At 30.7% G+C, this 27,130-nt stretch overlaps 1 long non-coding RNA gene across 1 annotated transcript in view; it reads left to right on the forward strand.

The window, feature by feature from the left end:
* The window catches only part of LOC145327885 (uncharacterized), a 50,826-nt gene extending 23,970 nt beyond the window's left edge, over window positions 1–26,856 (forward strand). The window contains exons 3-4 of the long non-coding RNA XR_013882270.1: window positions 25,333–25,416; window positions 26,198–26,856. This is a non-coding gene — a long non-coding RNA (uncharacterized LOC145327885). The remainder of the gene's footprint in view (window positions 1–25,332; window positions 25,417–26,197) is intronic.
* The last annotated feature ends 274 nt before the right edge of the window (window positions 26,857–27,130 follow it).

Raw genomic sequence — 27,130 nt, forward strand, 5'->3', positions numbered from 1 at the left:
TTTTATTCACTTTTATTCGGTTTGAGATAAAGAATCTATATAAGTGTTAGAACTCGCAGCTAAATGTTAAGCGTGTGCTACTTTTTTCCAGGGCTCGGCAGCCGCGCGTCAGACGAGATTACGCCTCAAGTTAAAACCCGTTGGGATGATTTGAAAAAATGTTTTGAAAAGAGGTTTTTCATATTTGGGATAGGTTTAGACCTCCAGCTCATTTTTACTATTGTAAAATGTTGATTTCTCTAAGACTTACAGTTCACCAAAGATTTGTTTTCTTTTAGCTATTAAGTTTATTTCATTTTGTGAGGAATATAACAAAAAATCTGATAAAAATCTATGAATTAATTCAAATGAGACAAAATAAAGACTTATTCGTGAAGATGTAATTCTTAAAATTACTTTTTGCGTGTGAATGCAATATTGCTAAAAAAATGTAGCCAGAAAAAAGCATATTTCTTAATGAAACTAGCTACAAAGTCTTTAACATTTTTAAAATCACTTTATGATAAGAGAATATTCATCTTAAATCATTCTAATAATGTAACATTGTTACTTACAAACAGACATACCCATGGACGCCTTAGCTTTTATTGATTGGGTAAATTATGAAATGTCAAAGTTTGAGAAGGGTTAAAACTAAACACTCCCTCCTTTGGATATGAACATATCAAAAACATGGATTAGTTGCGCTTTAAAAAATATAAAAAAAAACTGTTTCTAAAAAAGATTATTATGTCCAGCTGATTTGGTCATATAAAGATTGGTCATAAGATTAGCCCAGATTATGCAAATTAAAAAGTCAGTTTATGGTCTGAACTAGGATAGTAATGTCCTTATGTTGCGCGGCATTCCGGGGAGGGAGGGGACATTAACCTGTTTATTACACTAGTCCCCTAAAAAATCAAAATAATGTTCTCTTTTTCGTTGGCCGAACAACTTTGGGGACTTTATTTAATTTTGATTGGTTGGTATAATAGGTGGAGTGTCCAAACGTTTCAAACACTAATTGTAATCTGTTGAAGGGTTAATCTTGTGTATCTTCATTGGGGATGTACATAAATTTATAAGCCATTGTCTTATCCCTTTGGATCACTGGCAGCAATCAGTTTTTCCAATGAATGTATGAACATACATGTATTATCCAGACAACTACCTAGACATAGTGATGAAGACCTTTTTCGTCTGCTAGCAAATTGCTTTCTGTTCTTTTATAGGAACTCGGCTATGTGTTTATTTTAGACGCTATTAGATGATTTCAAAGACCTAATACAAAATCGGGACAATGATACCGCCCTATTGGCAGAGTTATAGCTCATGCCCCCTCTATCCTTTCGCTTTCAAGGTTATCTCATGAAATTTAAAAATTGACCAATTAACAAGCTTGTTTGGTATGATTTTCGGTAATAGTGAAGTACGGACGTACTTGACCTAATTCTAGAATAGCTGCGCTACTGAAATAAAGGTTATGTACAAGAAAGTGTACAAATATACATCAAACTTATATCTGAAATCCCAAAAAGAATTTTAGCTTTAGGGCAATAGGATTTGTTTGGCAATTTGATAATGAATATCTGATTGTCAAAATCCAATATTTTTAAACGAAATGAAACGCCCTATTTTTTAAAAAATACATTAATTTCAAGAAAGGGTGTATTGGAGTAGACAGGGACGTCTTAGCTTTTATTTTTAGAGGGGTAAAATGTGGGATTTAGGGGGTTAATCTAATGTATTTTTGAAAATTTGAGGGTGGTAAAATGATCCGAATTAGTATACTAAAGATATATAACTGTCTTGGGTTGGTTTTACCCTATTTTCTGATCTACCACGCTCATCCCTAGAGGCTAAGGGCGAATCTAGTAATTTACTTACAACGCCTTTTTGAGGGATAAATTGCTAAAAAAAAGACATTTTCTTACCTCAATGTATGGTATCTAAGATTTTAATGAATGTTTTATATAACATGAGTTGTCGCTTTTTGCCTAAAAATTTTAGGTAATTTACTTTTTTGGTTATTGTTCATAAAAGATAACATTAATTACATTTTTTTAGTATTTTGTGACGAAGCGTAGCTTCAAGCTGTAATTGTTTGGTCTGTCGGTCTGCCTTGCTCATAAATTTGTGAAAGAAGAAGATATTAAAAAAAATTGTTCATATTGAGTCCTATTTAAAATTTGATAATGCAATAATTGAGTTTTTATGTCTTGATCAATTACAAAAAAAAATAGATAATAAAGGGATTTGGGGGGGGGGGGGGGATAAATAATCTAAAGAAAAGGAATTATGGAACCTATGACATAATAACTATACTGATTTGTTTAATAGCGGTTTTTAAAAAATCAAAACACCCATAATACTTTGAATTAAATTAACCCTCAAACAAAAGTCATACAGAGCTTTATATCGATAAATAGCGGCTGCGCCTCTAGTGTATAGTACCCCTGTATTAGAAAAAGTCTAAAACCAATCAATGGCTTGTACTCTAAAAAAATAGACTAAAACCATTAACGAACCTTCCCTAAAATGGAGAACTCAATCAATTTAGTAATTGGCGAGATATTAACGGACATACAAAAATTCTTACTACTTTATATTAACGGACTAGCTGCTGGCGACCCTTGAGGCATCTAGGTCGATCTTCACTTTTGATTATATCTTTTTTGGGGGGGGGAGGGGATGGGTTATTTTTCCAGTCGCAGTTAGCGAGATCTTAAAGTAAAGACACGCACATTGACATCATGTTATTTTGATATAAGCAAAAATATATTGCCTAAAATAAATTTGTGAACAATTGTCGCTCTCCAAACTAATATAAAATGTAATAACGAAGGATTTAAATAAAATTATATATAACAATGTCATTAAAAGGTTACAGAGGTTAGGCCATTAAATATTATAAAACTCTTTATTCTAAAAATATGTACAGTTTATTAAAATAAAATAATATTACGTCAAATATATTTTATGTTTTATTATAGAAGTTCATTTTTAGATGTTATTTGGGGAATCCTTTGTACTAAAAAAAGAAGTTTTTGGAATCAGTTTTAGATATATAAAGTCATAACTAAAAAACATCTAATTATATGTTAAATTAACAATCGAACCCCCCCCCCCCCCCCTTTACCTAATCCCCATCACTCCTACTGGATGAACGAACTGACCAATAATTGACATGGTCTATAGCAACCAAAATTGACAACTTTTATCCTGTCATAATATCCACGTATATTCTACATCCATTATGTTTTAGTAATAGTGTCAATTGACCTTCAATAAATCTAGATGTTTACCTACCAAATGTAAACATTCACTGAATTTTTCATGAATGACTGAATTCTGCTTATGCATTGGTCGATACTACTAAAGATTGTAATAACATAAAAACATTTTATTACAGTGTTACTTCTCCATGAATAAGGTGTGTCAGTCTGTCTTAATATTGCAAAGTTTCATTCTTGAAAATGCGGCGCTACTTATTGATATAATTTTTTTTCGTTTTTGGTGTTATTCCTCAATTTAAAAATATCATTGATTAAAATCATAGAATGCCTTATATAAATAATAACAGTTCTTTTACATACATATCCCTCGTTTTTTGGCTAGCCAGAATACATACATTCAAAGTTTTATCTGGAATAATAGGTCAATATGGTGGCTTTATAATAATAGCGTTAATTAGATTCTAGTAGAAATAAGCTTTTTTTATATAATGATGACACAATTATAAAGCAAATTACCACTTTTTATATTAATATATGTGTAAGTTGTCTAAATCAAATCTCTTATTTTCTATTAAAAATATTTTATGCCTATTCCTTTACAACTATGAGACTTTGCTATCAAAATGAAAGGCTCATTTTTCTTGCAACTTATTTGTATACATATATTCCCTGCTAAAAAAATCAATCTGTTTCGTTGTTAGCAAAATCTTAGTGAAAAGATAAAAGAAAATATCTTAAGATTATTTTAGATATCTTTTATTTATGCTTTAAACCTTTTAGGCTGACCTATCTTATGCAGATAAACCCAACTATTTACCTAGCTTTAAATTAAAATTTCTTATTCAATATTTTTTTGATTGAATTTGCAATAACATAAACTAAAAATAAACCTTAAAATTGACAGGGAATAAACACATCTTTTAAAAAATACTGTCACATAAAAGTATGAATAGAGCCGCTAGACTAAAAGGCTTAGCGCCATTCATAACAAATGTGTTTAGAACCTTTTAAATTCTAAACACTTTTTATGTTATTAATGAATATATTCATAGAAGAATTGATTTTTTAAAATAGCTTTTTTAAAAAGCGATACGTTTGTATAATTAGGTTAGGTCCGTCCGTCCATCCGTTCGAACGGAGCGGTTAGATTTTTTCGTTAATTGATAACCTGTATTAAAGCAGTGATGATTCTGACACTTTAATTATGTTAATGTTTGTTTGTCCTAACGTTTCAGAGCTTTGCTTTTATGGATGTAGCATATCAAGCTATCCAAATTTGGGATGAAAAAAAAAGAATATAATTTTACAATAAAGTCGGTATACATGATTTTTAGTTTTGCTAAGAACCGGTTTTAATCCTGCGGATTTCAATCGGTTTCGAAGCTACACTGTAAACGTCAATACAAAATAAGATATTGTTTTTTGTTTTTTTTTAATTATGAATACATATGTTAGGCTTTTTATGAAAATCTAAATAAGGTAATTACCAAACTAAGATATTTTTTGTTAACGGGAAAATTAATGTTTTTGCCTAAAATTCATGCATATTTAATTTTTACATTGAATTAAATTTTGTAAGTGACATTTAATTTTCTTAAAATTCAAATTGAGAAAAAAAACTTGTATAAAACATTGAGCTGTTTATTACACTAGTTCCCAAAGTTTTGTGATAACACTCTTTTATTCGTTGGCTCGCCAACTTTGGGGACTTTTACTAAATTGTGATTTTTTGTTTCATTTAGTTGAGTGTACAAATTTTTCAACAACTAATTGTAAAGTACAGAAGGGGAAATTTTGTGTAACACTCAAACCTCTCAAAAATTTCTAAACAATTACCTTTACTTTACATTTATAAATATTGTTGTTCTTGTTAGTAACTTTTATTAGCAATAACGCTTCAGGTCATATAATCTTCAATAAATACTTAAATAATAATAAAAGCATAATATTATGTATTATAATACCATACTCATATTAAGGCAGAATTAATACAATAGAAATTTTAACGTTTATTATCCAAGAATATTTTCAAGAATAAAGTTAGAAGTATGTTACATTAATGGATTTATTATTACCTTTATGATACACCAGAAACTTGTAGATGGCTGAAATGACGATCCACACAAGTTACTCCCTTTACCCCAGGATAACGGACTGGCCATTAAGTGATGTCCGTGTTAGCATTCTAAATTGACAATTTTTCCCTTGTCATATATATTCTACATCCATAAGACCCACAGACATGCACACAATAAACGAAAAACCAACATATTTTATTTAAGAAAAATATATAGATAGATCTAGAATCTCATTACTTATTACACCACCCCTAGAATCAATTGAATGGTTTAAACAAATTGGCTATTTGCCAGTTAGTAATAGGGCTTATTATTCAACCTATAGAGTTAGATCAAAATTAAGCAAAAATATTATTTTCAAAATAGCCAATCTTCAATTTTGGAGAGGGAAGGGGATGATGTAAAGTGGGGAATCGTTATTTTAGCTCGCTGCAATTTTACAACATAAAAATCTGGTGTAAGATCTAATTAATATTATATTTTGCTAATACTGAATATTATTTATATTGTATAAACATAAACATATAAATATAAGCGCACAGGCAAATTTAAATCATCGCTTAGATAAATTAAATTTCCATAAATCATCAATCAATAATATATACTATACAAGAATATCAGGGAGGAAGGAATCGTGATACCCAAAGTTTATAACTATTACGCTGGCTCAAAAACGTTGGGTATTTTATTGAATTTTGATTGGTTAGTTCTTAACTAAGTGTACATCAATACTATGAATCTACAGAAGGGGCAGCTTTGTTTATCATATTGGAGAATTGAAGCATTTTTCGTTCATTGTCTTATCCCTTTAAATCCCTGACAAATATCATATAAGTACGTTTATGTTGGATTGAAATATATTTAAAATACAATTATGTTCTATAAATTCCAGATATTTTAAGAGATAAGATAACGGACGATAAATTAATGTTCATCTCCAATTATGAAAAATAAAATTATCACTTTTGTAGACGAAATTATTCGTAGGAAAGTTTGGACTTAGCTAGCTTTTACAACCCAAGAAAGTCCCTAATGAAACAACTTGTAAATAAAACTGTCTAGACCAAAATAATTTTTATTTCTATGTCCCCAACACCTCTGATATTACTGTCTTTTCACGTATGACTTCGAAACCGATTTATATCCGCTTGATTAAAACCCCACAGATATGTATCTTTACTGTTTTTTTTTTAATGTTTTTCTTTTTTTAGGTAAGCTTAGTCTGATTTTAAACTTGCTTGAATAAACACAGGTAAACAAAATTAAGGTTATATGAAGGGGCGTGGTGAATGAGTGTATACAACCCCAACCCCGTTAATATAATTCCTATTGTGGTTATACATTTTCCGCCCGCTTTGCGCATCCTATCAGCAAAATTATGTGCATGCATTTTATTTTATATGAATCTGAAACATAATTTTCGAGATTTAATTTTAATTATAAATTTGTTAGAAGCTTTTAAAGTGTTACATACTACGTACTATTATAATAGTTACTAATGTGAATATATTTTATTCTAAAATTGAAATTGAGCTATTATACTTTTAAAAATTATGGATTAGAATATATTTAAACAAAGATAATTATGTCCATAGACAGCTTGACTTAAACAACAAGTTTAAACAACGATCTTTATTCTTGAAAGCTTTGTAAATACATCACTATATGCATATGCAGGAATCTCAAGGGATAGGATAATTGACAATGTCCTTTATTCATCCCAAATAAAGATTTTTATCTTTAGTTTAAAGCAGTTTATTTAAAATTAATCTTATATAGCTTTACATATAGACTTACAGACTTAAAGTAGCTGCGTTACAAATGACTAAATAAATTCTAAAAAAAGATTGTCATTTTTTAGTTCATTAGTCTATATCTTTTATGGTACTTAAAATATATATTTTAAAACAATAGACGTACAGCAGAACGACGTAATAAAACTGATATAAAATAGCTGCGATACTATCACTAAAGAAACAAAGCTTATATAAATTATGTAATGTTTAGTTGCAAACTTCAGTGTGCATTTTATTCCGCAAAATATGTAAAGTATTAAACCACAAGGAGGGAGAGGACATCAGGCTGTTTATTACACTAGTCCCCAAAGTTTAACAATAATGTTTTCTTATTCGTTGACAACTTTGAGGACTCTATTTCAATCTACAGAAGGCATAATTGTGTGTATCATCATTGGGGATGTACATCGATTTATCGGCCATTGTCTTATCCTTTTAGATCTCTAATTAAACCATCACTACATTTTAATGCAAAACCAAAAACTGTCTATATCCCCCTAACCCCCCAGCTTCAATGTTATAATAACAAACAAACAAGCTAATTGCTATTATAATTTTCTGGCGAATATTTAACACTATAATAACAAAATAAGCGGAAGTTAAGACACAACGTTGACTCTAAGATAAGGGGTCTAAACGGATAAGACAATGGCTGTTAAATTTGTGTATATCCCCAATGATGATTCACAAATTTACCTAGCCGTTGAAACATTCAAACTGGTGAACCAACAAATCGCAGGGATAACAAATCGAAATTCAATAAAAGTCCTCAAAGTTAGGATGCTGCGCAAAATGGTACAAAAAAAATGACGTCATACTATAAAGTTGTCCAATGAGAGGCCAGTATACATTGTAATTGACCAATGGTAAAATATATACTCGCCTCTCATTGGTTATTTTATCATATGACGTCAATTTTTGTGTACAATTTTCCGCAGCATCCAAAGTTAGAAATACAAATAAGAATAAGAAAACATTATTGTAACTTTTTGGACTAGTGTAATAAATAGCTCAATATCCCCTCCCTCCCTGCTACAAGATGCTTTATTGATCATGCATTTAATTGATGTAAGTATCATCTATTAAAATTGTTTCATGTACAATAAAGAAAAAGAAATTTAAACACTTAGATTTCTGTGCATTTCGCCCCTGGCCTTTAGTGAGTAAATCATAAATTCAGGGTTGTCTTTTGTTGATTTAGGAAAATGATAATATCTAAAGGCAATATGGGTTTCCTTTAGAGAGTTCCCAAAGTTTTATAAAAAAACTTTTCTTAACAACTTTGGGAACTTTAGTGATTTGTTATTAGTTTTTTCATGAAGTTAAGTGTTCAAACAGTTCAACCACTAATTCTAATCTATAGAAGTGGTAATGTTGTGTATCATCATTGGGGATGTACACCAATTTATCGGCCATTACCTTATCCCTTCAGATCCCTAGTTTCCTTAGATACTCCTTGCAACAATCCTAATATAATCATATCTAGCTGTACCAACCACGCAAAAATCGTTCTTGTTTGATCCATTATGAATTTGAATTGTATCTGTACGTTATTTTTTGTTCAAATTTGATATGAAAAAGATCACTTTTTAATCACCATACATAATTGGGGTCGATATTAGTTCAACCAAAAAAAAATGAATGAAAATCATCACTCTAAAAAATGTATTTGCTTAGAAGGATTTTAGTTTTTCAGTATGTCCTCTAAGATCTCCTAAACAGGCATTGATCGGCTTTATCGTTTGTGAGATTTTACTATCAAACATACTTCCACCTTCTATAATATATTGGATCAAACACTTACCTTACTGAAAAATCATGTGTAGCATCGTATTACAGACTATTTTCCACGAACATTAAAATAAAAATTATGAAATTAATACCACTTTTGTTAACCCTTACCTTCGGCCCCTAACGGTTAACAAAACTGGTATTAAACTTATAATTTTTCATTTTAATATCTGCGAAAAGCTCTCTATGATACAATGCGATAAAAAAACTATTCATTTGTTTTTTGGCAGTGTATTTATAGCACAATTTATTTTATTGGTGCATATTTTATTTATCAATGGGACATATGTGTTTGGCAGATTTGACATTTATAATTCATCTACATCAAGTTTTGGTTACAAATCACATAAAAAAATATGCACAAAAGTGTTATAATAAAACTTTTAAAAAGTAACAGCAAAAAAGTAGTCAATAGTCAATGGATTATTATTAGAGAGAGAGGGGACAATGCTGTTTATTACACTAGTCCCCAAAGTTTTACTAAAACTTTAGTGAATTTTGATTGTTTGATTCATTAAGTTGAATTTTCAAACATTTCAACCACTAATTTTAATCTACAGAAGGGGTAATATTGTGCATTATCATTGGGGCCAATGTATTATCCCAGATTATTTACCAATTTAAAATACCAAAGCAAATATTTATTAGAATTATCAATTTCTGATGGATTGATTATAATTACTGCATGCTATGTAATTTTCTGCAAAAAATTAGATTTTTCTTTATGAACTGACATTTTTACTAGCAATATTTGTAGTTTTGAATGAACATGCCAACACAACAAAATAATATTCAAACAGCATCATTTTTGTAGTTTTATAGATTTTATACATTTTTTCAGCCCCCACATAAATTCTGGTTTGTTTCAGAGACAAAAGATTTTAAGATAAACATATCTATTTTAATTAAAGAATTGATTTTGTAGGTTTGATTTATATTTTATACTGGCGGAAAAGCCCCTAGTGTCTAGATGCTGTGTATTCAAAGGAAAAGAAAAAAAGCTTAAAACCATCCCTAGAATTAAGTCTGAAAATAGAATAGCCTAAAACCATTAAAAGACCCATGTAAAAATTACTTATAATAGAGATCGCAATCGGTTCAGGTGTTTTTTATATTTATTAAGATTCAGAGAGAAAAAAAAACTCTTACTACTTTATATAAAAGGGTACGATTATTGGTATTCAGCATTTAAGATTTAAGATTGTTTTTTTTCCTCTTTAACTAATCTAAATTTGTTTAATAATTTGACATAATATACACGAGATTAATAACTTTTGCAGTGTGGCTTTTAGATATCCACTGGATTAGAACCGTTGCTATCCATAGTGAAAAATCTTGTAAAGCGTCTTATTACAGACAATTTCCCACATCAAAATAAAAATCATAAAATTAAAACCACTTTTAATGGCTAACCAAACTGATTAAAATGTTATATTTTTTATTTTAATATCCGCGGAATGCTGTCTATAGTCCGATGCGATTAATAACTATTGTTTCATTTTACCGTCTGAAATAAAAAAAAAATATTTTGCGGTGCCTTTTCCCCGACTGACATAATTGTTGTCAAAAATTGAAATGAAATTTGTAACCACATCAAGGTATGATAAATTAATTTTCCAAGGATACAAATTTAGATTCTAAAAATGTAAAACTAAACGAGAGTTATAGTAGTATAAGTTAAAAATATGTCACATACTTCTATGATATCGATAAGGCTTAGACTTGCTGATGAACATCTAGCAGAATCGATATTTTATTATATTTGCATATGATTTTCATGTTCGCAGCTGGCTAAAATAACGATACAACCCCACACCCTATACACCCCTTTTACCCAATCTCCTGTGTTTCACTGGATGAAGAAACTGACTAACAAATGAGGTCAATATTAGCAACGTAAATTATATTTCCATTCCTAGCAACTAGGGGCGCCTTAGTCAAAGTGAAGAAAGGTGGTGGAATAATTCCCCACCCCAAAACTTCAATTTAAAGGTAAAATAGCTTAAAACCATTCTGGATGTTTGTAAAGCTTTTCTAAAATTGTTCTTCGGTCATTAAGACCTTAACAGAAAAACAATAAACTTTACTATTTATATGATAGGATATATGGCACTGAAGTTGTCATAAATGACATATTATCGACATAATAATAATCTTAGTACATAGTTGCGTTGATAAATAGGTACATCAAAATTTTAACATATTTTTGCAAATAAATATCTCTACTCAAGTTTATTTATCTTGTTGACTTATGAGAATTTGATTACGCAAATATTGGTTGATCCCAAGATGTCGTGCAGACAAAACAGCCAAAAATTTATCTAATAGTAGAAAAGCCAGACGATAATTTAAAAAATGAGTAAAGTACCAAAAAGTATATGGTATATGAAATCAAATATACACAACATACATCCTTTCATATGATAATGTTTTCTTATTTGCAAAAAATAATGGCATTTTAACCAGAGAGGGAGGGGACAATGGTTTATTACACTAGTCCCTAAAGTTTTGCAATAACTTTTTCTTACTCGTTGGCTTAACAACTTTGGGGACTTGAATTTTGATTTAGCTGGTTCATTAAGTAGAATGTCCTAATGTTACATTAACTAATTGTAATCTAACGAAAGGGTAATTTTTTATCATCATTGGGAATGTACATCAATTTATCGACCATGGTCTTATCCCTTTAGATTCCTGTTTGTTAACCCTTGTTTAAATAGGCCAAAGCTACCTATATTGCTAAGATGTAATATTACCAGTATTATATAAAGAAATATGATTATAAATATTAGTTTTGATCCAATGATCAACAAGTTTAATAATTGATTAACAATTAGTGGCACTAATTATTCGTTATCTCTGTTAAGTTTTTATCTCTTATGACTATAGTAGCTGGATGTATTTTTGTAAGTGTATTAAATTTTGTAAACAGCTTGACGAATTTTCAAAGAGTTAAATCAATTTTCCAAGAACCGTTGAACCGATTAGGTTGTGCTTTTAAGGGAAATGCCAAGTGGTCTTTTAATGGTATTAGGCTTTTTTGTAGGGGTCTTAGATACCCATTTCATAAAAAATCAACACTTATATCTACTAAATACTATAAAGCGTCTTAAAATATTTGTTTACAAACAGTAATGTCCCAGTATTGGTCCCGGAATGATTAATAATTGATAGGTCATGACATTTGACTCTGCATGTTCTGTTTGCATGTTCTTATACAAGTATTTATAGTCATGGACGGAGGGAACATTGGACTGTAAATTATACTAGTCCCCAATGTTTTTCTAAAAAAAATCTCTTATTCGTTGGCTTGTTTAGGTCGTACAAGAAAAGTGCCCAGATGACTCCATCAATTACTTCAGTTTAATTTTACATTTCTTGTAACTTTGTTCGCCATAATTATCTATGATATCTGATATCAGGATATTTGATAATTTAAAACAATATGGATATCGTCCGAATTAATTAGGGTTTATAACAGAAATTTGAGCGAAACAGAAAAAGGCATCGTAAAAATTTTAGTTTAAAAATTTTAAGTTTTTAAGTCTTTTGGTTTTTTTTATTATATCAACTTATAGTAGATATAGAATTTTAGTATTAATGCCGTGTTGATGATATTAATAATGTTGACGTAAATATCAGATTATAGTGTTATAGTTAATTATTAGCGTTTATTCTAGTCAATTTTTTTTCTTTAACGCTCTATAATCGAAAAATAGAGAATAATACTTGTAAGTAAGTTGTTATGTTAGATGTTATACATGTAAATACATTTGTACATAATTAATGCAAATTTAATTAGTATGTCTGTCAATTTTTCAATGTCACCGACCTATAATTACTTTTCTTCAATATGCATCAGGATTAAGGGATGTGGAATTTTGTCATTCGACGTAAAATTGTCGAAAATTCTTTTAAGACAAAGATAGCATTTCGATATTACATCAGCCGCCACCACTTTTTATTAAAGCCTCATAGTCGACATAAACCCTTAAAATTCACAATTTTCACAGGGTTATGGACGTCGACTTTATTGCATTCAATAAAAGTTGTCATAGATGACATATGCCGCCATTCCAATTTATTTCAAAAGTGATCATATTGTTCTAATACATCTACGTTCGTCAGTCCGTCTATCCATCTGTCGACATAAACCCTTAAAATTCACAATTTTTACTGGGTTATTGACGTCGACTGTATTGCATTCATTAAATGTTGTCATAGATGACATTACGCCGTCATTCCACTTTATTTCAAAAGTGATCATATTGTTCTAATACATCTACGTTCGCCAGTCCGTCTGTCCATCTGTCTGAAGCCTAAGATATCGGTAACCGCTTGTTTTAAGCTATTTTATTGAGGTGTGGGACCCAAGACTAACACTCCCAAAAGGAAAATACGCCTCATGGCCCTTAGGAGGTGACGGCCTCCCTTCAACATGGGCCGAAGCCCCCTGAAAAAATTACTCCTCCCCCACCCTATTTTTAAAAATGATTTCTATGATTTAAATGATGAAATTAAGGTCTAATGTCTTATATCCCTTATTCCTGCAAATATTCCATAATTCGTAGTTAACAAGTATCTTAACATACATATCCAGCTAAAATTAAACAATTGTATTCTTTGTCAAATTTCAAAGAATGATGCTTGCAGACGAACTATTTATATATAAAATAAAGTTTTGAAGAAATTGAAATATGCAGGCATTATATAAAGTTGTGGGTCCAACCTTGCAGGGTCTAAGACTGCAATTCTATAACCCCGCGGGGAAAACCAGGGCCAATACCCAAAACAACATAACCTAACCTTACCTGATGTAATAAACAGAGACACAAAAAATACCTCCCCATTTATTTTCAATTTATATCAAAAATAGGGGAAGTAGTTTCAACGATTGACTAGTGCCTAATTTATGTATTATAAAGTTTTGGTGATAAATTTCAACAAATTATAGAGTAGCTTTGCTGCTTAGAATATAATTAACACATCTATCAAAGGGAGGGACCCTACTTATTTTTGTCGCATTTCTTTAGAAAAATGGTTTCTAATATCACTTATTAATATGAAATCACAGATGAATTTCAGTCTAACATTATATGCTATCAATGAAATATTAGAATAAATTAATAATTACTTTTAAGGAAGTAATAAGATTTATTTACATATAGGATTATAATTTTTTACAGATAAAACATAAAACAAAATATTTTATTTAAGTAAAGGGGAATATCCATTTTTACTTACTTTACATCTAGAGAATCCAGAGCATCATTAGTTTGTAATGGGTTGCGATACTCTAACACCCAAGTATATTAGGTTAAGTAACATCCAACAGACAAACAAACTTTTGATTGCACGACCTTGGTCTGAAACGTACGCCTGTTTACGGGCCATGGCTTTCCCCCATCTCTAACTATTTAGTTCGCGTACCTAACATAACACCAGTAGGAACCATTTTAAAAAACATCTTTAGTTATGACACAGTGTCGGTCCGTGATTCGAACCAATGACCTCCCCAACAATGAACGTATACACTACGTGTTTAGCTACGGTTGTGGGAAATGTTTAGTTTTAAGTAAAAGGTAGAAGTGACAAGTGTACAGACTAGTTTTTTCGACTTGTAACAAATTTGCAACAAATATTTTAGTAAATAAACATTTGTAAAGCATGTTTTTGCTATTATAAACATTCTGTTTTTGGAAGATAACTAATTTTTATCACAATAGGATTACAAATTCCGTAATTTAAACTTTTCTTAAAATGTAAATGTTTTTGTTAAATGGCAAACAATTTTAAAATACAAAATATAAAAAAAAAACAGGGCTCGGCAGCCACGCGCCAGCCACGTGTTAGCCTCAGTTAATTCGTCATATTATAACTTTAAAACTAAATGATTGTCTAAACCTGTCCCTATACAGACAATCCTTTTTCTTCGGAAACTACCGATTTAAATTAAAGGCTAATGCGTAGCTAAGGCGCGGCGGCCGAGCAACGATAAAAAACATAGAAATATAGATTTTTAAAATTATATTTTTCATAAAATAAATATTAGCATAACCTTATTTAAATTTACTCAATAGTTTTAGAAAAAGAGTACAACTCTACATGTAAACGAAGCATCTCTAAACTGAAGTCTTAAAATGTAAGTATGTCCATATTAAGAATCCTGTATTAAACTAATTATAGGATAATTAATTTGTTACTCTATAATTGTTAATGTTCGTATGATTTTTGAGCTTCGCTTCATAGGATATCATCCTTGTTTTGAAATTGTTTCAAATAATGTTTCTTTTGAAAAATTAAATTATATTTATTTTTGAAGGTAATTATGTTTATTATCATCCTTATTCACAGACATAAACTTTAAAATCTTTTAGATAAAACAAATTGCCTAAAATTGTTGCCTAATTTTGCCCAAATCTGGCCAAAAATGGTAAGCAAATTTGCTCAGTAAAGCCGCAAAGGCAGTGATCTAAAGGGATAAGATAATGGCTAATTAATGTACCACCCCAATTATGATACACAAAATTGTACTATTGTAGATTACAATTAGTGGTTGAAGCAATTAGACAATCAACTTAATGAAACAAACAATTAAAATTCAATAAAAGTCCCCAAAGTTATTAAGGTGACGAAAAAGAAAAAGTTACTTTAAAACTTTGGGGGCTAGTGTTATAAACAGCCCAATATCCCTTACCTCCCTGCGCAGAGGTAAAGTTTATATGCAAATAATATGGTGTTCTTATAATCAATTAAAAATGCAAATAGCAAGTAAAGCTGTGTTCTTAAATTATTAAAATAAAATAATTCACACTGTCTTAAGGATTGACGTTTGTGGTGTTTATATATAAAACAAAGTCATAATATCTTTATCAATATATGTAGATGGATTGATTATTACTTGGATCTTACACCAGATTATCTTGTACTCTAATAAAGTGAAACGTGTAGCTGGCTAAAATAACGATCACCCCATCTACCCCTTTACACCCCCTCCCCTGTACTGGATTAACTAACTGAATAATATGAGGGCCATATTAGCAACCTAAGTCGACGATAAATTTTTCCTTGTCATTACATACAGATTTTTATATTCATTATTCTAAATTACTCAAAATTTTAATTGTAAGTCGACAAACTGCTTCCAATAAAAAAGCTGCGCTATTTAGGATCAAGTCATTTTTGTTTTATTATAACAAAACAAGGATGACAACATCCATAAAAACGAAGCACTGAGACGGTAGGACAAACGGACATTAACACTTGATAGTGTCAGAAGTGAATAATCATAATAAAAATGTATAAGAGTCAAAGCAAATTTGTAAGTAAATTTGTTGAAAAGCTGCTTGATTCAGGATAATGTTTATGGACATACTTACATTTTTAGGACTTGATTATAGAGTTGCTTCGCTTATTACATTATACTTTGTTGTCCAAGGAATCAATATAACAAAAATCAGATCAATCGGATGATTAGATCACATAAAAATTTGTTGTTAAAAAAGTAAAAAAATCAACATGTTTAAAATGGACGTACGGACATTTTGTTGATGATTATAGAGTTGCTACGCTTTCTAAATCGTACCTTACTATTAAAGGAGTCACCATGCAAAATTTGAAATCGATAGGACAATTCTAACATGCCTAAATTAACAAAAAAAGCTATCCGTTACGGACGGACGGACCGACCCTAATTATAGAAAAGCTTCGCTTTCAAAAATTTGATTAGGTCAAAATGAAACAGCTTTCTTGTAATAATTCTTTTTATAAAAATGCCAGGGCGGAATGGGATAACTTACTGATAATTAGACCAGTTGCTAAAGTTTTATAATCTTTTTTTATCAATTGGCTAAAAAACATTGATGACTTTTATCTAATCTTCATTTGGACATAAATTATAGCATAGTAAAACTTTTATAAACCTACAGATGGGATGTATGTTTGTCGTAATTGGGACTATACCTCAATTTATCGTCCATTGTCTTATCCCTTAAGATCCATCGAAAATATTAACATTTCTTAGAAGATTTTCCCATCTTAGATTAAAACTAGGGATACAGTGAAGGGGAAATAGAAAAAATCTAACCCACCCAAACAAAAGACTTTTATATGTAAATATCAGTTTTTTAAGATCACATATTAAATTACGAAATGAAAAACGCTTTTTAACTTAAATAGATTTTATGTTCTTTAGGTTATTTGATTTTTATACTTTAATCTTATTTATTTTTTATAGGTATGTTCAACTGAACTGCATTTAAACAAATCTATTTGTATATAAAAGTAATCCGATGTCTATCTGTGTGTCAGTTGTGAAAGATCTCGGTAACCGCATTATTCATATTGTTCTTTACTGTTAAGCTTTTCATATGCACAAAAAAGTGTAGAACTATTTTAGGGGAGGGTAACTTCACACTCCTAAGAGAAGACACCATTAGAAAAAATTACCATACCTCCAAAAAATATGTATTGGAAGGGGAGGAAGGACATTTAGCCCGCCTTGCCCTCAAGTGATACAAGAGGTCTCTAGGGGCATAACAGCTAGTGTTATGTAAACTCTTATTGGATCCTTTGGGATTAGAGCTATTTCGTGTATAGATAGATTCTCTTTTATACGACTAGACAACTACAAAAACTTTTTATTTCAATACCATTAATTATTCACGATGACACGATCCACAATAAAATTTTATCGTTTATAACTGCTTGATAGGATTGTTTTAAAGTTCCTACTGTTACAATAATCTTTTATATTTTGATAACCATGTTATTACAATGTTATCTTAACGTTATCAGGGTCATGGAACACGTTAATGAAAACTTTTTGATAGAATTTGGCACCAAAACAAAGGGACATATCAAAACTATAATCTATGATGTAGACAACTTTTATCAGAACAACGAATGGGCACAGTGGATTTTTGGCGGAATTTCAATAATATGAGCAAGCAAAATAAAATGTAATCCGATTTCATTATTGGTTTATTTTGGTGCGATATATGTACATAGAGGCTGAAATTTTAATGATAAAAGCTCGAATCTTGAAATATATTAAATGATTTGTTCTTTTATACTTTTTTAAAATAACTTAAACACCCATAATTTGCAATACAATTCTGGCTTCAGCAATCTGGGCTTGCGAAGCTTTAACAAAAAAGTCCATGGTGTAATTTATATAAAAACCCATAAATAATCACGAATTGATTTTTTATGCTATAAATATTAATGACAAAATATGAATGTTTTTGGTTTTATTCAATTTTGATAGAATAAAAAGATGTTTCTTTTCAATGTCAGATTTAAAACAAAAGTCGTCAAAATTTAAGTAATTTTGTGAATGAATAGATGGAATAATTTGAGATTTTTTTAAAAAATCATCATATAAAAGATACAGGATCTGTGTCTGTCTGTACCGAAAGATTTTGATAACCACTGAACTGATACGGTTCTTCTTTTCAGTTAAGCTTACATAGGTCCTAGGAAGGTTTATAGCCATTTCAGGGGAGGGTCCATGTTTTTCCATTTTCTTTTTTAAACAAAAATGAAAAATAGGAGGATCGTATTTAATCCCCCACCACCTCACCTAGAGGCAACTAGCCGCAGCAAAGCCTCAAATATAAACATGTTCAAACCTTAGAATTTTTTGGGGGATTGCCATAATTGGGTCAGTTTTAGACTTCTAGTCGATTTTTAAAATTGAATAATAGGATTTCCCTGAATTTTACAAGTGGCTTACGCGCGGCTGCCGAGCCCTGATGAAAATTATGATTATTGCTCTGTGTTAGATATAAACTTTATGGCACGATTTTTATGTTTCATAATAAAATATATTTTACTTTTAACATGTGTTATGTATTTTTAGGCATTGCCCAAATAAACTTTATAACACGTATGTCAGCTTTTGTCTGTCTCTAAGACTCATTTAATTTGTTTATGACTGCAGGGATCTATAGGGATAAGACAATAGCCGATAATTTGATATATATCTTCAATGATGATAAACAAAATTACCATTTCTGTAGTGCAAAATTAGTGGTTGAAACGTTTGAACACTCAACTTGATAAACCAAACAATTCGATTTCACTATAGTCCCCAAAGTTGTTAAGCTAGAAAATAAAAAAAAGTTGTTATAAAACTGTGGGTACTAGTGTAATAAACAACTCATTGTACCCCATCTCTGTTATGTCTGGCTTTATGTAAGACTGTCCGTTTGTAAATTTGTCTGTAATTGTCAGTCTGTATGCATATCTATATTATGCTATATCTGTATGTTGTATGTCTTTCTGTCTTTCTGTCTTTTATCTGATTTGATGTATTTGTGTGTCTGTCCCAACTTCAGATTTAAAAAAATATTGTCTTTATTAAACATTTATGAGTGATTTTATTATTACTTGGATCATACACCTGATTATCATGTACTCTAATAAAGTGAAACTTGTAGCTGGCTACTTCCATCCCCTCCTACTGGATCAACGAAGTACCCAATGAATATTAGGGGAAATAGCAACCTAAATTGACGACAATTTCCCTGTCATAATATTTACTTATATTCTCCATCAATTCCTTATGATAAAGTCAAAAAATAATTTATAAGAATCATCAATTTTTAAATTTCCATTCATTTTTATGCATTTTTTATCTAAAGTCGATCAAATGAATGTTTTTACAGACTATTTATTGGTATCGTATTGGTTTTATGCATTTTCTGACAACCCAATAAAATTGTTTTATCTCATTTTGATAGAGTTTTCTGTAACAAATATAAAAAAATAACTGGATTTAAAACAAGAATAATAACACACATAAGTAGCGAAGTACATAAATAAAAAACATGGAAATAATTTAAAGTTTGGTGCTTTCTATTTACAACAGACAGTGAAACGGATATTTAAAATAATAGAGTAGCTTACATCTTTACTAACAAGAAAAACTATAAAACATTGGTTAGTCATTGATTTATATTTGTGTGCATTGAATTAATTTTTTTAATGCATTAATCTATAATACAAAGTAGAACTATTTATGTCTGTGCGTCTGAAGCGTCTGAAGATCTCGGTAACCACTGAGACGATTGAGTTCTCCTTTTGAGAAAAGCTTTTATTATGTCCCATGATTGTTTTAGGGTAATTTTTTTATCATGGTTATAGGCTATTTTTCTGCCCTCTTCTTGCCCAGTTGAATTCACAGCTATGAGCTCCGCAGCTAGTATCATAAAAATCAACTAACGGCTACGCCCCCTAGAGGCCTCTAGGGGCACTTGAGGAGAGGAGAGTGAAATTTGATAACCCAATTTCTTATTTCAGATTTTAAAAGAAAAAGTTTTTTAAAAATTTGGGGGGGGGGGCGAAATTTTTTTTTTTTTTGGGGGGGGGGTGCCCCCCCACCTAGTTTTTAATTTTAGTTTTAAAAAATTTTAAAAAATGTTTTTTGGGGGGGGATTTTTCATTTTTAAGGGGGGTGGGGGGTGTCCCACCCCTCAAAAAATAGTTATAAACCTTCCCGGGACCTATGAGAAGCTACCCTGTTAAGGAGAACCCGATCGGTTTAGTGGTTAGCGAGATCCTTTGGTACATACAAACACACAAACACACAGACACACAAACATCCTGTTACTTTAGGATTAAGGATTTGAACAGTTCAAATATAGACATGTTTAATGTTTATAACACGTATATTTTTTAGTTCAACGTATTCCCCAAAAATAAATCACAAAGAAAGAAAATACGAGTTTTAGATCTTGATTGTCCTACTTTAAAATTTAGCAAAGCATCTAGTCTAAAATACTAAATTGTAACGCCCAATTAATGCCCAATTAAAATTTATACAAACTTTAAAACTAATTGCTCTTTCAATAGCATATTAAAAAATAGTTTAGCATTCAGTATCTGATTTTTAATTTGTTGATCAAAAAAAACATTTTCTCGTATTCATTCGAATCCGGTGGAAAGGAACCGGTTCTCATCCATACGAAAAAACTATGTCTAGCATCGTATTATATCCAGTTTTCTACGAATATAGAAATGTACAATCATAAGATTAAAACTAGTTTTTTTAGCCGGTGCCTTCGGCACCACGGGGCTAAAAAACTAGTTTTAATCTTATAATTGTACATTCTATATCCGCGGAAAGCCGTTTATAATACGATACGAGAAATAACTAATATGTATTTTTAAATTTTATGAAAACATTGCTTTGGACAAGCATTTACTTGTTTTAATGGATATAGAATACAGTGGAGTATGTGAAAGGGGAATTTTTGTCGTCAATTTAGTTTGCCAATATAGTCCTTAGATACTGGTCAATACGTTCCTCCAAGGTCAGTTGAGGGGATGGGGTAAAGTCATGAATGTTAGGAGGATGGGGTAGTCGTTATATTAGCTAGCTGGTAGAAACATTTATCAGGGTAGGCAAGAATCTCCCACATTATCCACATATTGTATATCCAATATTGTTTGAAATGAATAATGTAATAAGAATACAATACAACCATTACACCAGTTTTATGTGTCGAACAATAAGCTACTTAAAACCATTTTGATTTATTTTATTTTTATTACATAAGATATCATTTCATACATTTTTTGCTTTTAAATAAATGGAAATATGTTCAGTTTTTAAAATAATAAGATATAAATTTACTGAATTTTAATCTAATGACCTGTTTTAAAGTCGCCTATTGGATGTAGTATATAAGTGGATATTATAACAGGGGGGAAAATGTAGTCAATTGAGGTTACTAACATGAACATCATTTATTTGTCAATTCAATGATAATCTGGTGTAAGATCCAAGTAATAATGAATCCTTTCCACGGTTGCAACCTCGAATTACTAAAAAGTGTGGACTTTTTTCATATGTTACGTGTTTTTCACATTTTACAACAATGTTCCTAACACCTGTTTACTCTCTAACACTATAAATGACCCTAAAAACCATTGATATCATTTATTTCTTCATTGTTTTATTTGAAACAAGTGTCTATTCCATTTGCCTCCAAAGGGCACTCCATTATAAGATAGAAAAAATAGCCTGAAAACACTCAATACTTAAATCTACCAATAAAATAGCCTAAAACTATCTCAAGACATATTTTAAGCTTCCATTAAAAGAAGACGCAATTGGTTCAGTAGTTAATGAAAACTTAAGCTTCAGACAGAAAAAAACATTATCAATTTATATTATAGAATTAAAATATGAAAGAGTAGTTTTAAAAAATCAAAAATGTATTTCTTTCCAACATTATTGGCAATTGGTAATCATTATACAAAAGCAACAGGATGTCTGTCTCTTTGTGTGTGTTTGTTGTAAAGGATCTCACTTATATCTGAACCGATACAATCCTCCTTTTCAGTAAAGCATATTTTAGGTCTATAAGCTATATAGATATTTTGGGGTAGGGTACCTTCAACCTCCCGAAACTAGAATTAAAATTGGAGGGTCGAGTCCCCCACCACCCCCTTGCAGGGTCACTCTTTATTTACACGAGGTTAATATGAAAGGTTTAAGGTAGGTAATCTTATTTATTTTTTAAAATTTTGAAGGGGGTAAAATGAGCGATTTCAAAGTCTGAAGGTGGTAAACACCCCTTTATTCCTACCCTTGGACGTCTATACCCCCCCCCCCACCCTTGTTACTTCAATATCCTCAAGATTACTATAGGGGAGAAGGCGCTTGTCTTAAAAAATATAAAATGTGAAAAAGTCTTTACTGTTATACTTCTTGTAAAACTATATGTCATAGTTAAATATAAATAGTCTGACATACAAAATACACATGAAAATTGATATAATCATATCCGCTTTCTCACACATTCAATTTGTATTTAAAATCAGGGATCTGCAGCCGCTGGTTTACTTGAAAATAGACGTCTATTTTTTTTTATCATCTAGAGATTAAAAAGCTGTTTATAGTGCCTATAAAAGAATGACGTCATTCAATACAAATGTACCAATTATATGCACCGACACAGACTGATAACCAATGACAAGCCAGTATACATTTTAATTGACCAATGGTAGGCCAGTATGACGTTATTTATGCGGCTTATCGGCGGCTGAATTACCATATATGTATGATATATACAATTGTTTCAAAGGAAAGTCTAAAATTTAGTCTATTTTTTAAACCTAAATTTTGAAAACTTAAATATATTTCTTAAACACCTCTGGGGTAACAAAACTGGTTTTAATCTTATAATTTTTCATTTTATATTCGCGTAAAGCTGTCTGTAATACGATGCGATATATAACTATTCTAATAGTTTTTATTTCTTTAAAAAAATAAAATAAATGAATTCCCATTCAACCTTAACAAACGCAAGTAAAAAGTGTTTGTATGGACTTCCAAATTAGTTCTTAAACATATAAATATATATGGTAATTTGTCTTTTAACAAGGATGACAACATCCAAAAAAGCGAAGCTCTGAAACGGTAGGACAAACGAACATTCATACTTGTAGTGTGTCAGAATTGAAAAATCAGAACGTAATTATAAATGTCGAACCAAAATTTTAATTAAATTTGTTGAAAAACTGCTTTAATGCAGGATAATGTTTTATGACATACTTACGTTTTTAGGAGATTATAGAGATTCTTCGCTTATAACATTGTACTTTGTTGTCCTAGGAATCAGTATTCCAAAAATCAAATTAATCGGATGATTTTATCACATACAAATTTGTTGTTAAAAAAGTTAAGAATCAACATGTTTAAAATGGACGTACGGACATTCTGGTAACGATTATAGAGTTGCTACGCTTTCTAAATCGTACCTAAATACTACAGGAATCACCATGCAAAGTTTGAAATCGATAGGACAATTTTAACATGCCTAAATTAACGAAAAAAGCTATCCGTTACAGACCGACGGACGGACGGACTGACCCTAATTAAAGCTTCTCTTTTAAAAACAAACAATTATCTATCTACTTTCCTTGTAAGTATCTATCTATCTTGCAAGTAAGATATCTATGTATTTGACTTACATAAACAAACAAATAATTTATTTACATTGATTTTGAAACCGTTCTCTAGTATGTGTGCTCAAGTCTAATAAAAGTACTTCAAAAACCATGTTTTATATTTTAAATGTATAATTTAAATGAGATGAAAATGGCATTTGTAATTATCATGAAGAAACAGTGCTACTTTTATTTGTTCGTCTCTTGTATTAATGGTTGAAAATTTTGGACACTGTAATTTTGGACCAATCAAAGATTTAATAAAAAATCAAGATTTTAAGAGGGACCCAGGCCCGTTCTAGCAAAACTGGTTTTAATATTATAATTTTCAATTTAAATATCCACGTAAAGCTGTTTATAATACGATGCAATAAATGATAAATAATAATTCTATTATCCCAAACCTATCTATCTGAAAAATAATGAATACTAACCAACAACGCTGTATTGTTTATAGCTTGGCGCCCGGTCAATAAATCTTTCAAAATTTCAACAAAGAATTATTAGTATAGGGGAGTTAATGATTAATAGATTTGAAAGTATGGACATATGTATTTAGTCGTTGGCATATAATTATTCATTGTAATTAGTAGACAAGAAACTATTGTCACGAGCCAGTGGCGTGCAGAGAGTTTTGCCAGGAGAGGGGGGGTCGATTCTTCTTGTTTTTTTTTGTATATTTTTATTGTCAGGTGGGACGAGCAAGGACGTCCAAGTTTTTTTATTTGGGAGGATAGAAATTTAAATTTTTTTTTTGGGGGGGGGGGTCACTCCTTTAACCGCCCCCCCCCCCCCCTTGGACGTCCCAGTACATCTATCCATCTACTACTACAACACTTTTTTGCATATCTGAATATCCATCTATCTATTATCCTACCTATCCATATATTTGCCTATCTATCCATCTTAATTATAGATAATGATCACTTACTGTTTTTTTCAAAGGTCCCAGTAAGGTCATAATAAGCTTAAAGATCGCAGCTTCTCTAGTTATTTTCCAAGAAGGTCCACTTTAAATTGAATAAGTTATAAAATACTACATTCATAATTTTCTTTGGATTTGCATATCTTTTTGGATCGCCTATATTCCCTTCGAAGAAGATTTTTTAGTTCTTGTGCTTCAATAGCATTGATTTTTAGTAAGAATAACATTGGAAATTAGTAACCAAAGGATACATCTACATGTTATATTTATAGTACAGTAATTGAATATTAATATCGTAGCCGCTAATCTGAAAATTCTGATTTGCATATTTATTTATCTTGTGGTTCATTATTAAGTCATGTGTGACGTCATAAAAATACTTTTATTATCCATCTTTTTTTTCTTTTTTCTTTTTTTTTGGGGGGGGTTCTTTCTAACTTCTCCCTCTCTTTCCTTTTTAGACGTATTTTTACACATGAAACTTTCTAGCGCTTCTACAATATGCTGTTATTGTCATCAACAGAGTTTTATTTACATTTTACTGATAGCAATTTTTTCTGTTTCAGGATGAATAAGACACTGTTGATAAGCTGTTTGGTTCTTATCTTTGTGGTGGGTGCCTTCGCTCCATTTCCCCGCGGCGATCCAAGGTTAGTTATTTTTTACGGGGGGTTGGAGGGGAGGTTTGAAATATCCTCAAATCCCTCCAGAAAAATTCAACACCAGACTAAAATTAATTAAGAAGCAAAGTCTTTATGATGGACATTTTAGATCCTTTTTAAAGTGAGGATTTTGTAATCAGGGTCGGTCCGTCCGTCCGTAACAGTTATCTCTTTTCGTTAATTTAGACATTTTTTTTTATAAATTTTAACTTTTTATGATGGTTCGTACAATGATAAGGTACAATTTGTAAAGCATAGCAACTCTATAATCGTTACCAGAAGGTTCGTACATCCATGTTGATTTTTTAGCTTTTAACATTTTTTTATTTGAAGTAATTATCCTATTTATCTGATTTTTACTATTAGTGTTAATGTTCATATGTATATGACTATTGTCATCCTTGTTTGTTTATAATCTACTAGCGGATACGCCCCCTAGAGGCCTATATGAGCACTTGAGGCGGTTGGAGTAAAATTTGATAACTATTTTTTAGATATTATTTTAGATTAAAGAAAAAAAATTGGGGAGGGGGGCTGACGACCCCTCTATTTTATTTTTATTTAAAAAATTAAATAAAAACTTTTTTGGGGGGGGGTGGTGATGGTACCCTCCCCGAAATAGGCATATACCTTCCCAGGACCTATTAGAAGCTGCCCTGTAAAGGAGAACCCGATTGGTTCAGCGGTTAGTTAGAACCTTCGGTACAGACAAACAGACAGACATCCTGTTAATTTATTATAAGGATTCATCTATAATATTGTTTTCTAGGGCCTTCCTGAACCCCTTTATCGAGCCCTGGTGGTGCAAAGTGCCCAAGATTGTTCGTGAATATCTCCATCTCAAGTTCACCTTCTCCCCCCTGAATGAACGTGGCCCCTGCACAGTTCCCTCCGGCAGATTCAACGGCTAAACGGCCGGCCGACCCAATTTTACAAAAGCCGCACAACACAACATTTTAATATTTACTAAAAACGGCAATGTGACGGGAAAATGGCGCCTTATTGCCGTTGTTTTGTCGTTTTTAGAAAATCTTAAAAATTTTATTTTGTACAAATATTTCAAAAGCCATATTTAAAGCGGCCATTTTTTCACTGCCATATCTGCAAATCAAACCTTTTTTTATTATTTATCTAATTTATATTAATAGACTTAAATTCAAAGATTACAAAGTTCATTTTTGAGCTTTATTATAGTTACCAAATAGAATTTATCAAATTTTAAATGCTGGTTTGAATAAAGGCATTCTAATACCTTGGGCATTTGACCTCATTTATAAGTATTTATTATGATTTATTTCGAGAGAAAAAAAACTGTTTTAGCATAATTTATTGAGGGGCCTAGTCATTTATATTTTATTTATTTATTTTTTAGTTGTAATATTGTAACATACATCGATGTTATGGTTTCAATAAACAATTTTAAATGTGTTTTTATATTTATTTTTATTACATAGAATAATTTGTCTATCGCTTCGTATATACTATAGACAACATTCCGCGGTTATTAAAATAAAGATTCAGGGCTAACAAAATTGGTATTAAATTTATAATTTTATTTTAATATTTGTGGAAAATTGTCTGTAATATGATGTTATACGTGATCTTTTAACATGACTGAGAACCGGTTCTAATCCAGCAGATGAAAATCGGTTTCGAAGTCATTTTATATGTACGCCTCAATATTCGTGGATATTTTGACCTG

This window comes from Acartia tonsa, chromosome 9, assembly GCF_053477335.1.
Source record: "Acartia tonsa isolate MP-2025a chromosome 9, ASM5347733v1, whole genome shotgun sequence".
Taxonomy (NCBI): Eukaryota; Metazoa; Arthropoda; class Copepoda; order Calanoida; family Acartiidae; genus Acartia; species Acartia tonsa.